The sequence below is a fragment of the Talpa occidentalis genome, unplaced genomic scaffold (genome assembly GCF_014898055.3).
Source record: "Talpa occidentalis isolate TD23 unplaced genomic scaffold, MPIMG_talOcc4v2.1 talOcc4.10, whole genome shotgun sequence".
NCBI lineage: Eukaryota > Metazoa > Chordata > Mammalia > Eulipotyphla > Talpidae > Talpa > Talpa occidentalis.
The window spans coordinates 80,584,881-80,599,651 of record NW_023600993.1 but is presented as its reverse complement, the minus strand read 5'-3'; positions in this window follow the sequence as shown (position 1 = coordinate 80,599,651).

Sequence of the window (14,771 nt, the reverse complement as noted above, 5' to 3'; positions counted from 1 at the left end):
ATATTTCAAGTATCTGTCTTTTTCTTATCACATTTTATACTGTCAGGTTCTAGAAAACCGAAATAAAGGTCATATTTCATATTAGCACACTACGCTGCCCCACTGGTGTTGGGGTGGCAGACAAGGAGCATGGGTCCTAAGGCCCACAAAGTTGCAAAATATCTGCCTCCTTACTTCCATAATTTAATTGACAACAATTCTTTATTGTATTTGTTTTTTAATATTTGGAGTGTCATTTGCTAGCATTCACATACAATTCCTCAATGACCCAGACCTCAGATCATCAGAATGCCCAGGAATGCATTTAATAAAGTCATAATAAGATATAACATATCATATATACATTAAATATACATATTACTATATACATGTGTATACATGTAATATTATGTACATATACAAATAAATGAAATTGCAATATTCCTCAAATATATAAACTAATGTAATTTATGGCTAAGTGGTAGATAAATGTAACTTAATATAAAATCTATAAAACTATAAATATTAGAAGTAATTGAAATTAGAAGTCAATGGAAGTATTGAATGTGTTGTTTTCTACAAAGTTACTGGAAAGAACGTGTGTGTGTGTGGTGGTGACTTTGACACTGAACAGTAAAAGAAAATTCTTGATTTGAAAATTCTGTTCTGTCTCCTATTAGCTGAGATTTTCCAATATATTCAAACACTATCAAAGAGGGGGAGTCAGATACTATGAGACTATTCATGGTGCCCAACTGTAGCTTCTGCAACTTTAGTTCTCTCCTGTTTTTTTTATAAACTACTATTTTAAAACTATGTACTCCAAAGCTGCAGGACCTCATAGTTTCTTAGACTGAGGGCCGATAAAATATTTAATCAACCACTAAGCCAGATCACTTGGCTTTTTGCTATCCCAACAAGAAGACAGATAAAAGACTTCTGACTCTTAACCCCAATACCCTAGGTGGACATTAATTCTCACAGCTGAGGCAAGATAGTACGAATGAGATTTTGCCTAGAATAACGGCTTCTTTCCTTAATGAACCCATTTAGTGACTGTCAAATACAAAGAAGGACTATTTCAATCTACTGAACAACCCCTTTACTATCCCAGCTTTGCCCTCAATAGTAAACAACAACAGATTGTCCCCAAGCTTCTATAGGTTATTATAGTCTCCCCTTGCCTATAGAGTAATTATAATCAGGAAAACAATTCTGCTTTCAATTTTTGTGCAGCACCTGAAAGAAGTCTACCAGTCAGTGAATTATAGAAAGTAGAAGCAGTTTTTCAGGTGTTCAGTTCTTTACATCTCTATGAAGCCTCAGCAATGGGCAGCCCCTTAAGTGAACAGAAAATTCACTTTTTTTCAAGGGTGGCTTACTTTGCAAGCTAGAATGAGATAATGTTATAATGAAATCTTACTTTTCTTTTGTGAGCCATGCTTTACTCACTGTGGAATAGCTCCTGAAAGTTAAATACATGTGTCTAAGAATTCTACTGTATTCCTTTGTCTAAGAGAGAAAAATCACACATTAAAAGATAGGCATCTTTGAAAAGAATACAGTGAATTTGCAGTTGAATGACAGCAGAAAAATATATCTAAACATTTTCTTTATTAGAAAGTGACTCTCAAAAATTGTTCCCTGTAGATGTTTGCCATTTCTAAAAACAATAACAATAAATATGTTCCTGGTATTTTCTCGCCACACCACGTCTACCTTTTTCTCTTCTTAATATTCACATTTATCTCCTCGGTTTAAAGGACTCTGGGAGCCAGGCCAGCTCCATAATTCTTAGTCCTTTTATCTTAATGAGATTTTCCAGAAATCATGTGGCTATGGATCATACAAATTATTCTCCCTCTTCAGCTCTCAGTAACAGGAAAGTGTCTATTAATGAGATTTCAGTATTGATAGACATCAACATTTTCCAGAAAGGAGATGGCATCATTTACTGAACAGGAAACAATTTCTCAAAGGATAGTAGAGTTCAAAAATAAAACAAAACAGGGAATGTGAAATGATGGGTTTAAAATTATGTTTCTATGGATAGGTTATTTCTTTTGACCAGTAATTCTCAGCCAAAATAAAATCTGTGTTCATTATTCTTCCAGTCTGGAGCCACTATCTGCTGCTGCAAAAGGCAACCATTGATGTTGTTAGATAAATAATTCCTGCCCACAGAGAATAGAGGATACTTAGGTTCTCAAAATGTTTGGCTACGTATGAAATGAGAGGTACCTGGAATTCAAATTCAACTGATGAGATACATACTTTATTTGCATCTGCCTTTTTTTCATTTCCCATAAATGATAAATTTACAAAAAGGTAGCAGCTCTAAAGTCACTTCCCAAACCGGGTTCAGTGACAGAAATATAAATATATATATATAATATGAAATATATAATATATGGGAAAATATATAATATATATGGGGAAAACCTAATATATATATATGGGGAAAATATATAACTCTAATGAAAAACTACAGTTGTTTAGATGACGACATTCCAGATTATCTGACTATAGTTTGTCTTTGAGTTATTTTACAGTTCTGTAAATTGTAGACATGTAATGCAAATGTAAAATAACTCTCATCTATAGACATGCAAATTCAGGCTTCTCTACTGCTCTTGTGGAAATACCAGAATTGTTTCCTTTTATATATTCACCTTAATGGTCCTGGTCTGTCTAATCTAGTTCTCTCATTTTTAGTTAAATAAAATCTTTAACATATTCTTATTTGTATCTGTATGTCAGTCATTTTACCCTTTTAACAAAAATTATCTTCTAGTACATATGTGTGTGTATGTGTGTGTGTGTGTGTAATAATAATGAGATAATGAGAGTTTAGGGAGAGCTGGTAAAGATGACAGCACACTGAGCAGAGACTCTGAGACCTGGATTCATTTGTAGGCTGCCATTAAAGCAGTATAACTTTTCTTTCAATTTTAAATTTCTAACAGATTTAAAAGTAGAGAGAATAGTCTAAAGGCCTTCTCTTCATTTAACCACTATCCAGCTTTTGCAATTGCCAACGCATAGCCAATATGTTTTCTTCTTGCCTACCATTGTGGGATCATCTTGAAGTAAATTCTAGATGTCATATCATTTTGTGTGACTCTACAAAATACGCGATTATCGCACCTAAAATTTAACAAAAATTCCTTTAAATCATCCACTATTGTCTTATTCAAACCACAACTTATGAACTAGTCATATTCTAGTTTTGAACAGCCATTATTTGGTAAAGATGTTAGGGGAGGTACCATGTTCCCTGCCCCACTTACATGCAGAACTATGGGTAGAGCTGAGGGGTCAAGTAAAGCTCTGTAACTGTGAAAGCAGGTGAGCTCTTGTTTATCTGGCTTCGATTTGCAACCAGGGACTTCTGGGACTTGGAGGAATCACATGGAAGAAAGACATATAGAGATACTCGAAAGAGACAGATGGATGAGAAATACTTGGGAAGACAATTGTTGGCAGAGACAATAGCAGCCATTATCTTGATTTACGTTTTTATTTTTCTCCTTCTGTCCCACACTTGTCATACCCCTTTATTGCTATTTCCCACCAGAAGGTGCCTTAGACATGTGGCAAACTTTTGGGCCTCAGTGGCCCTGCTTCATTTGGGTCAACCCTGTTTAGCTCGGCACTTGTCCATGAAGGGGTAAGTAATTTTGACTGTTTAATTGGGAAACTCATTTATTAGGAAAGCCCTTTCTTTTCTTCCCTCTCTGTGGACATTAATTTCAGTTAAGAGTTTGCCTTGTCTTTATATGGCAGATGGCAGAATCTGCATGCAAGTTAGGGAGCCCCAGGCACATGCTAACACAGAGAAGCAAGACCCTGTTCATTTCTGCTACATATTTGAAACTTCATCCTCAGGGATATCTTGCTTTTCACAGTGACTGTCCTTCTGAAATATTGAGATTGGTCTGAAATTTTAGAAATGAAACCCTCATTAATTGTACCCACTGAATGTGCAATGAATTACTAAAGAAAATGAGCAGTATGTGATTTTGATTGGGTACCTCCCATCAGTTTGTTTATATGTCTAGATTTTTAGGTGTCAGCTGTCTTAAAATGAGCCACTCCTTCACTATAAGACCTTAAGAAGTCTTATAAAATGACTATTTTTTCAAAAGCCCAATCATTTACAAAATTAGGATCTCTGAATTTCTCTGTAAGTGATAAACATAGGAAGCATTCATTTCATATCTTTAGATTTGCCTCTAATGTATGCCAGTAGGAAGTACTATGTAATCAAGAGATGGAATTGACTTCACTGTGAACAGTTTGGACCAGATATTTCTTAACGAATGAGTTCCTTATAGAGGCAATAAAGCAATTATTGAGAGCACAAGCTATAAACTAATACTCCTTGAGTTCAAATCTAATCTCAGATTCATAAGGTAGTGTTTCAAAAGTGCTTTATACAATCATTTGATAATATTAGCTGTATTATTATTGTTTCTGGTCCAAAGGGAAATCCTAGTCCTGTGTTCCTTAACCCTTAGCTATATGTTAACAATCACTTGAAGAGATTTGAAATGCCCACGCTTTATCTCCCATAGACAGATTTTTCAGGGTCCCTTATGGGCAAAAGTTCCCACAATTACTTAAATTAATGAACACAGTGGAAATGTAAAATCATGTTAATATAGAGGGAAATCTATGTAGACAATGTGGATTCTCACCAGGAAGGGTAGAGAGATTTGCATGACATCACACAAGTTGTGGGCAAGTCAAGGTAGAACCCAAGCGTTATGACTCTGAAGACAGTGCTCACACCACCTTTCAGAAACTTCTTTACAATACATGGGATATATAATCATCTAATCAAAATCCCTTGTTATACTCAGGATTTTCACAAAACATATTTCAAAGAAATCTCCTCAATAGTTGTTAAACTTCTAGGGGATTTTTTAAAATAGTAACTTCTAGTTGGGTTTCATAACAGAAAAACTCAGAGTATTAATTTTTCATCCTTAAAAAGATATTTTCATATCTAAGTTCAATTATGAGAGAAATTTTGAGAATCTTTGAAGTAGTTAATATATACAAGATATCTACAAATCTGCTAGTTAAGATTTATCAAGAAATGCTGAATTGTTTCAGGAATCAAATTTGAAAAGGTTTCACAGATTGTTATTCATGGCTATTAATATCAATTAAAACATACTCGTCTTTCAGTCTGTCTTCCTTTTATCAAATGATGCAGCAATGTGTATTTTAGAAATTTTACAGGAAGTCTCATCCTTCTGTGTTTATCAAGTTATAGCAAGAAGTCTTTATTGAATTACATCTAAACTAGAGAAATTATAGTTCTGAAAAATCAGTTGGTATTTTGGCAAACTTCTACAATAAATTCTGATTTCCTATTGGCACTATTTTTTCTAAAGGAAAAATAATGTTTACTCTGATGAATTTTTCCTTAAGTTGACAGTGGTATAAAGCTGACAAGGTAGCAGTCCCCTAGAGAGATTTTTGCATATAAAATTAAATTGCCTACAGAAAATCAAACAAACATTAGCCATTGTATACTCTTTGTTGGTGACATGGAGGGAAAAAGAGAGACAGAGAGAAAATTCTTTCTATGAGGGAGCAGCAAATGCAAGGTTTTCTGTTTTTACACGCTCCAGGCTAATTTACTTCTGGGCAAACAAAAATCTGAATGGAATTAATATCACTTACATGGAAACTCATAAGTCACCTTTCACACAAATGTGAAAATTTCTTTAAGCAACTGTTGGAGAAGGATGAAGGAGCAGTTGTTTTCCTTCTAGTTTTAGATTGAAGACTCATAGAGTCAAACTCAGAAAGAGGAAAATAGGAGTGTGGAGGGAGATGGTGGGCACAAAGATAGCCCATAAATGCAACAAATTATATCAGCGGTAATTTAACTATTGTTTTGTTAAGGTGACAGGAGCAATCTACTAATTTATGAGAATTTGTGACTGCCCCCAGGAAGGAATAACATAGCTTTATTACATTTCTTCCTATGTCCTTTTCCTTCTCTTAGACCTTATTACATAAATTTAGGAGGAAACAAAAGACAATAAAGGGAAAAACAATTTGTGGCCAGAAAAGATTGGTGAAAGGAGTAAAAAGGAGACATAAATGAAAAGGAATAGAGAAAAAAGCAAGAGCTTAAACAAAAGGAGTTCTGGGGGAAGTTTGTAGGAACAGAGATGGAAAAAAAAGACATGGAAGTTGAAGGGGAGTCCCATGTACCCACACATGCAATAAAAGAATAAAAGAAATGGGATGGCACTTTTAAGAAATGTTACTCTGGATAACAAATGGATTTTCTTGAGTACTTTTCCAGAGATAGACTTAAATATTTATGTTTCTGTTTCCTGAGTTGTGTTGACTGGAAAGACTGAACACTGAGTTTAGATGGATTACATTTTGGGAATGACCCTTCGGGTCTTTGGATTTATGATGTGCTATTCAACTGCACTGTGAATTATCATGAGACAATATTGTATTTTTGGTATGAAGGCTCTTGAAACAATGAAATAACAAAGTGGAGCTCAAGAATAGGTTATTGAAATAACTCCAGAAAATCAGAATGATGTGGTCGAGACTTTGCTGAAATGAAAACTATAACTGGGGAATGAGGGTGCAAATGGGAAAGAAATAGCTCCAATTTGAAAATTCAGACTTATGAAGGAAATACAGTGCATTAAATTGAGGTTGTCTTTAAGGCAAAAACTTCTCTTGTGAATTAATTAACTGGACATTAGTTTTACAACAGCTCCAATGGACATCCAACTTCTCAAGAAATTATTTCCTTTCTCAACAGAAAAAATAAAGGTCTATGTATCTTGCTCGGAGCAGTCAAAAACTGATACCCTCTTCCCCTGGTGGTGAAAAGGTTCATTCTAGAGAGTCTGATTGCTGCCATGGAAGTCAACAAAGCAGACCTTGGAACCGATGGAACCGAATAATAGCTCCCAGAAATGAGAAATCTGTGGGAAATGCCATGCCAAAGAAGGGTCAAATAAAAAACTGAGTTATGACTTGAACATTCCACCCAAATGACAAAAAGATGCACACACACAAAAATAAAGAGATGCCAGAATTTGGCACACAGCACCTGGGGTGACTTACGAAGTTAAAACTAGAAAAACTGCCATTAATGTTATGGATGGTTTTTTAAGGCTGTTCCCATAAGAATCAAGTAGTTGGAAGAATTCCGAAGGTGGACTGTCTGCCAGAGATGATGGAATGAAGCTTGGCAAGTCTGCAGGTTGGAGCAAGCAGGTGAATGGGTTATGATTTGCTGAGTTTTAATTCCAAAGCAAGAGTCTCATGAATTCTCACTACTGGTGAAGCAGACCTACTATGAGGAAAAAGGAATGGGTTGTAATGGCCTTCAGGATCATCTAATAAGGCTCATGCAGGAGGCCTTGAACAGATTTAGGGAAATGATAGCAAGGATCTTATTGAAATGTTCTCAGGTGAGCATAAATAGGACTCAAATCACAATCAGGGGCCCCAAGAGGCAGTTCTTGCAGATTGGACAACAAACTGCAAGTAGGTTTCCTGGGATTGAAGGAGTTTTGAAAGAACCCAGCATGGTGAGTCCAAGTAGGGACAGCTTCAGCCTGCCTGATCAAACTGGACATGGCTGATGTTTCCTTCTATTGTGCAAAAGAAGAGTATCTACTGATAAAAGTAGATACCCTACCTAGGTGGGGAAAGATGAATCATCTTTCATAAAAATGAGAAAAGGGGCTTAAGTTGGGAATAGGGATTCTCTTTGAGAATGGGGAGAAATTAAATGCTAAATCTAATAGAATGTTTCCATCCTCTGTGCCCAATATTTGGTGAAAGAAAATTATCACAGAGACTCTCCATTTCATCTTAGTGTGGAAGGAGGTCCCTGTTCATGAGAATAACTACCATGACTTCCAGTGCTTTGTCAAAACCTCAGGCCTTCTGGTCAAGCATCTGCAATTCCATACTGTTGCAGCTTTCATTAAGTTTGCTGTGTCTTAACCAAGGAAGAAGGCATATGAAGATTTCTATAGAAATTCTGATTCCAAGAAAGATTCTGAGGAGATGAGGGAGGCCATTATCTGTCAGGGTGTTATGTGATCTTAAAACATAAAGTATTTCTTTGGCTTTACTTCCATGGAAATTTGTCACTGATTTGTGTTCCTGAACTATGAAACATGAATATTTGGACTAAGGAATAATTTCTCTGATAAACAATGAAGCACTGTAGGAAAAAAGGAAAATTGTCACAGAGGCAGCAGAACCCAAAAGTTCCTCCATCAGCTACTTAACGGATTTTTGTTTGTCCAGAAGAAACCAGAGAATTTGGGAAGTAAGAGATGGAAAGTATAATATGCACATAGGCACAATTTCTTCTGAAACATGGATATCCATGGCCTGAGAAAGGGATGGGAGAACCACCTCAAGAACTCTGGCAATGTCATTTTGGTATTTACTATTTTCCAGGTCTGTTATCTAATTACACAGTAAGAGAAACCTTATAAGCTGAGATAGGGGATCTATCAGAAAAGATCTGTGAAGCCTCATTGCCCAGAAATAAACATGGAGAGGGAAAAATAGGAGAGGTAGCAGGTAACAGGAAAATACAGGAGGAAAGCGAATGATTAACGCTCATACTTTGATGACATGGTGCCTCATGTCATCCAGAATTTTTCGGATAGGCTAAAAAGAATGGGGAGTAAGGAACAGTGCTGACTTGAGGAAGGATTGCTTTGGGGACTAAAAGAGAGAGGAAGAGAGTGAAAAGAATACTTAAAAGGAAATCAACATTTACTTTGGTTGCTAAGTTATAGTTCTTTAAATGCAAATTATCTGTAAACATAGGTCTATATGAGCCCCCAGGATTTTTTTTTTTTTTAATTTATTTATTTATTTTATAGAGGCATGTTTTATTTATTTATTTATTTGTTTGTTTGTTTGTTTGTTTGTTTTGTTTATACATGCACTGGGTACAGTCAGAAGCGCGGGAGGGTGAGAGAATTCACCAGAGCCAGAGCGGGGAGCAGAGCAGGCAGAAGGACAGAAGTACACTGCTGAGGGGAGCAGCGGGCGGCAGGAGAGGTCTGCGCGCCATGTGGGACCCTCCTCCGGTGGCCGGGGAGCAGCTGGGGATCGAACCGGCGCCACAGAGGCCGCAGGCAGCTTCGCAACCTAGCGCTCAACCGCTGCGCCACCGGGGAGGCCCCCAGGATTTATTTAGACCAAGGAATCCTACCTTATAGCATAATGAAAAAAAAACAAAAACAAGTGAACCCACCACTCAATTTAAGGACCCAAACATTACCAATTTACTTCCTTCCAGCATTTATATTGCTGCCAGGATTGCTCATCTTGTCTTTATGAACTGTACAGACCAAGGGAGTGCTGTGAGGACCTGCACTAGTTCAGTGAGGACCTGCACTAGTTCAGTGAGGACCTGCACTAGTTCAGTGCTGTGAGGACCTGCACTAGTTCAGTCTTATACCTAGCTTATGTCCTTTCAGAGACCCAATCCAAACAAGGTTCAGAGGTCCTTCCGGTCCTTCCATCATTAGCCAATACCTATCCCCCGGCTGGACTAAGCCCAAGGCTTTCAAATGTAGCACTCTGCTTTTCAACACTCACTCCATCCTCACTCCTAAAACCAGCAAAAATGTCCTCAGGAGAAAAGTAGCCAACACTAGGATCACTTCCTGATCTGATAATCCTTCACTATTTGTGTACACTAGATCCTTATAAACTAGATCCTTATGCATGTTTTCAAGCACATGCATGCACTCACACACTCTCCGACTCATATATTAACATCTTAACATTCACATTTACTAATGTATTTAATTAAAGCTACTTTTCTAGCTTTCCTCATTGGATTGGTTAAAATTGTATAGCTATTCATTCTTGGATGAGAAAGTCCACACTATTCCCACTGAAAAGATAAGGCCCCATTGACAAATGGTGGGCCAGGGATGCAACCCCAGGAAGACCTGCTCCAGTGTTTTCTCAGGCATCTTCTCTGTGCAAAGATGATCTATGTTGCTTTCTAGTGATACAAGAACAAATATTGGACAATCCTGAGGGACATCTTTTTAACATCCCAGTATTTCTACCAAAGTCTATTGGCAAATTAGCCCTGGGAATGTCCCATAACCAAAGGATTCATCTTAAGTGAGGGTTTCTCTGTGAGAACCTGCACCAGGTTGAAGGTGTTTTCAAGAGCTCTGATGTTATGCATACTTCACTAGTACCACTGCTTCCTCCACTAGCTTTTTTATGAGAATGCCTTAGTTTGGGATCTTTTGAGGCTATGAAGCTAGTATAAATTCAAACATCAAGTTATAAATATTAAACCCATGGATAGATGTCTCAGGAAGTCTTGTTTTTCAGCACAAAGACCCAACAAAGACAAGCACATTTTCTTATCTTCCATGTGCTAATAAGCTTCCATGTGCTAATTCTTTAAGAGTATATAGCTAGAAGTTTCATTTTCAACTTCCCACCTTTCTATAGCGCAGTCAAGACCTTACTTCCTACTATGTGGCCAATAAAATACACACACTATGATTACCTACATCAACTACATCAACACCTCTTGCCACCACCATCATTACCACCAATGGGGGGGCAGTGTTAGTATCAGGTCATATTTAGTGACCTCAAGGTTTTTTGCTCCTATGAATTTTTTTTTATTTTTTTATTTTTTTTTTTTTGTGGTCAGCACTGTCTTTTGAATATCTCAATTGCATTTTAGTCAACAGGTAATTTTTTCACTGAAATCTCACTTAGGAAGTTTTGAGAGTCTATAAATTACTGATTAGATAATAAAGATATTGAAATAGGAGAAAAAGTTCATGCAATGGTTAGTAAGAAACTGTGCCATCACTTCATACAAAAGGAAAATGAGGCTCAGAAATCTACCCTACTGGCTCAGCAAAAACTACCACTGAAGTAAATATTAATCCTGTTTTTCCATACATACAGATTTAAGACTGTTTTTGTATGTCTGGGCGGTCCCTAATTCAACTCTGCCTCAGCCTCAGCACCCCCTAATCATGTTCTCCTGGTCACATCTAAAATCTCAGCTTAGATCAGGTCCTTTTCTATAAACTCACACAGCATCTCTTAAATTTTCCATGTAACTCATTCCACTTATTAATGCCCATCTTCCAAAAATAAAATATGGGGCCTCCCCAGTGCCGCAGCGGTTGAGTGCTGGGCTGCAAAGCTGCCAGCAGCCTCTACAGTGCCGGTTTGATCCCCAGCCACTGGCGAGGGTCCCGCACTACAGACCTCTCCTGCCACGCCCCCGCTGCTCCCCTCAGCAGTGTACTTCGTCAGTCTGCCTGTTCTGCTCCCTGCTCTGGCTCTGGTGAATTCTCTCACCCTCCCGCACTTCTGACTATACCCAGTGCTTGTATAAACAAACAAACAAACAAACAATGTTAAAAAATAAAAAAAATAAATATGAACTCTATGAGAATATACTACTTAAGGTTTGAAAATTCTGTTACCTTGAATGCCAATAGTAAAGTCCAGGTGGAAGACTAGCAATATTGGCTCCATATCCTCCCCTCTTCTGCCATGTGTGCATTCACAGTAACAGTCCTCAGGAACTTACTCTTTGAAGGCACTAAGGTGCAAATGTAGGTGACAGTCATTGTGATGAAGATGCTCATTCTCAACATCACCTATCCTAACCTCCCTCTTGGCTTAGGTATGATTCTGTGACTAAGTCCTCTCACTAGAAATGTGAATAGAAATAATGCTGTGTCTCTTGGCGGCTGAGCTTTAAAATCTCCCATGAAAACTACTCCATGTTCTTTTCCCTTCTGATTGCTTGAGACTAAAATAGCTAACTACCTTTAACAGCCACATCAGGCAGCAAAGGCCTCATTTGAACTGCATTCCAGAAGTCTGCATGAAGTAGAGTTACTACTGCCCGGGATACCTGATGTGGGCTGAGTCAAAAAATAGTAACATTCTGGTTCCTAAAGCCCTGGAGATTTGGAAGTTTTTTTTTTTTTTTTTTAACACATCCTAGACTAGCCTAACACAGATATTATCAATAAATTCACATGTTCTAAGAAATAGTTCCTATTCTTGTGGGATACTCCCCAAAACGCATTTCAGATTGGGCTAGAGGAGAGAAGTTCATTTTGCAATTCAGGGGTTGTGGGCTTCAAAAGCTGCTGGTTTTGCTAACCACCAAGGATATATAATCAAGTTCATATAGGCTGAGATACCACAAAACAGGTATTTCTCTTTGTATCGACAGTAAGCATTCTGAGTTAAATTTGTGAGGGACTAGGTGGTATGGAAGTTTAAGCATTGTCTTCTTTCTATACAATGCTGACAATATTTCAAAAGTGAAAATTCCAATTTCTATTATTTCAGCCCACAAGGCTGTTTGAAAGTCACCTCACTTGCTTGGTGCATTTCCACCATGGGAAGCCTTAGGTGTAGACCAGTCTTCTAAATGGAGAACAGGCGAGTATAGTTTTGAAGGACTAGGAGCATCCTTTGCCATCTATTCTAGTCTTGGCCACCCAAGAACTCATTCCAGAGGGAGGCCTGAGAGATGAGTACCATGAGATTCTATAGCACAATGGTTTGTGACAAGGAGGAACCTTCAGATCTTTGCACATGGCCTTGGTTTTCTGCACTTTTCACAGATGCTAAAAGACACATGGTTTGGGTTTCATCTAGCCAAGGAGAAGTCAAGAGAAACAAAGCGGATGAAAACAGACTGAATGATGGGCAGAAGGAAAAATTTTCACTGCCTAGGCAAATCACTTTTGTGAAAATACATGAAAAGCATCACACCATTTTGTTTTACTTATCACTATTGTTAGGTTTTGATTCAACTGGAAATTTAGGATAAAACGAAAACATAAGAGATCAAGGATTAGGTACGCTTTCATGGTAACGTGATTTCTAATTTATGTAATACACTGCTTGAAACTCAAATCTTGACTTCCAATTCTAGCTGTTGCAGATGCTATCTGAGGAAGCCAAATATAAAGATGAAGACAAAAATAATTCCACCAGTGGGCTAAATAATTAAGACTATTACAAAGAGACAAATAAATTGACAATGTATTACAATACAAATAAACAATATTTTAATATAAAATTTGCATTTGCACGAAGAAGCTATTTAGTAACAAATATGATTAAACTACACTGCAACATGTCAAAGTTGCATGAGTCACACATATACAACATCACAGTTCACATGAAGCTTTTACTGAGAATAAGCCATCTGAAGGTCATGTTCTGGTATGAAACATGTAAAGGTTTTTCAACCAAATCTCAAGGTTCAGGATCGATGTTCAGAAAAGTTGTCCTATCATTGTTCATCAGACTTGGTAACTCCACATTTGGTTTTTCAAGACAAGTTATAATCTTCTTAAGAGGAACAAATTGTAGGACTGAGGTAAAGAGATGCTAAACAAAAAGGAACTTTGCTGTTGGCACAAAAGATTTACAGTCACTTTCCAAAATGTTGCTATATTTGACAGGATGGGTCAACCACATATTTGTTAATACTGGCAGAAATAACACTGAGATGAAGAACACAAATTATTGATACCCATAAGCAAAAGCACCACCTCTCCCTCTTTCTCTCACCTCCCACCAATTTAAGGATTTATGCTGAAATCTCAGATGTACCTTATTCACATTTTTTGGGACTCTAAATTTTCCCCATCCTATAAACACAGACCCCACTTTTGAAGGACTTGATAATAAAAAGTCACATGCTAAGTACTTGCCATTAGAGACAATTTTATCATTTACCCCAAAAGTATTACAGGATACAAGTTCTACAGACACATATAAACCTAAATCATGTAGCACACCAACACCAGAGCTATCAATAAGGGGTTTTGGCAATAAAAATTCAAAATTTGGCTTTATCCACTGTGAAAAGCCAACCTGCCTAGAGCTTGTTTGTTTTTTACTATACTACTATGAATTTCTTTATATAAAGAGGCCTGTTGCTGACAGGGACCGCATGCATTATATCATGTAGTAATAGGCACCAATGCAGTGCAAAGCTCTGAAAAACTGAATGAATCCTGTCCCTAACCCCATGCTTGTATTTCACAGGGAAAGTGAAACTGCCTGCATGCTGCATCAATGAGATTGTTAAATAAGTTGGTATGTTTTAGCAGATCTAGCAAGGGATGAATTTTTAAAGAAACTAAGAAAAAGAAGCTTGAAGTTTTAAACTTTCCTCCTAATAAATGAAACGGTATGCTGTTTCAACTGCTCACACACAGAGCACTGTGCCCTCATTCCAAAAGTCAAGGTTATTTTTTATTTCACACAATTTTTATTCATAGAAAATACTATTCTAAAACAAAGTAATTGATAATCCAATATCAGGATGCTTTAGTGGATTTTTTTAAATCAAAATCATGTTTCCATGCACTTGACTTCTGGATTAAATATATCATCTACTGGGAAAATTCATAACATTTTTTTTAAAATGTTTATCTAATTGAAAATTATTTTAGACTGCCTTTTTTTTTTGTTTTATATTCATAAATATTGAAAACAAACCTAAGGGCCTCAACTGGAAAGAAATTAAATTAGATGTGCACCATTTAGTAAAAACCCACCCCACCTTTTTGCCAGGATGTTAAAAACACGGAAAATGGTTCACACAGCCAGACACTTAAGCTTTTAAAGGATCCACTTCTCCAAGAACTGTTTCTCCCCTCCAATTTTTTTTAAATATTAATGAGAAAGGAAATACATTTATTTTTCTTATTACATAATTA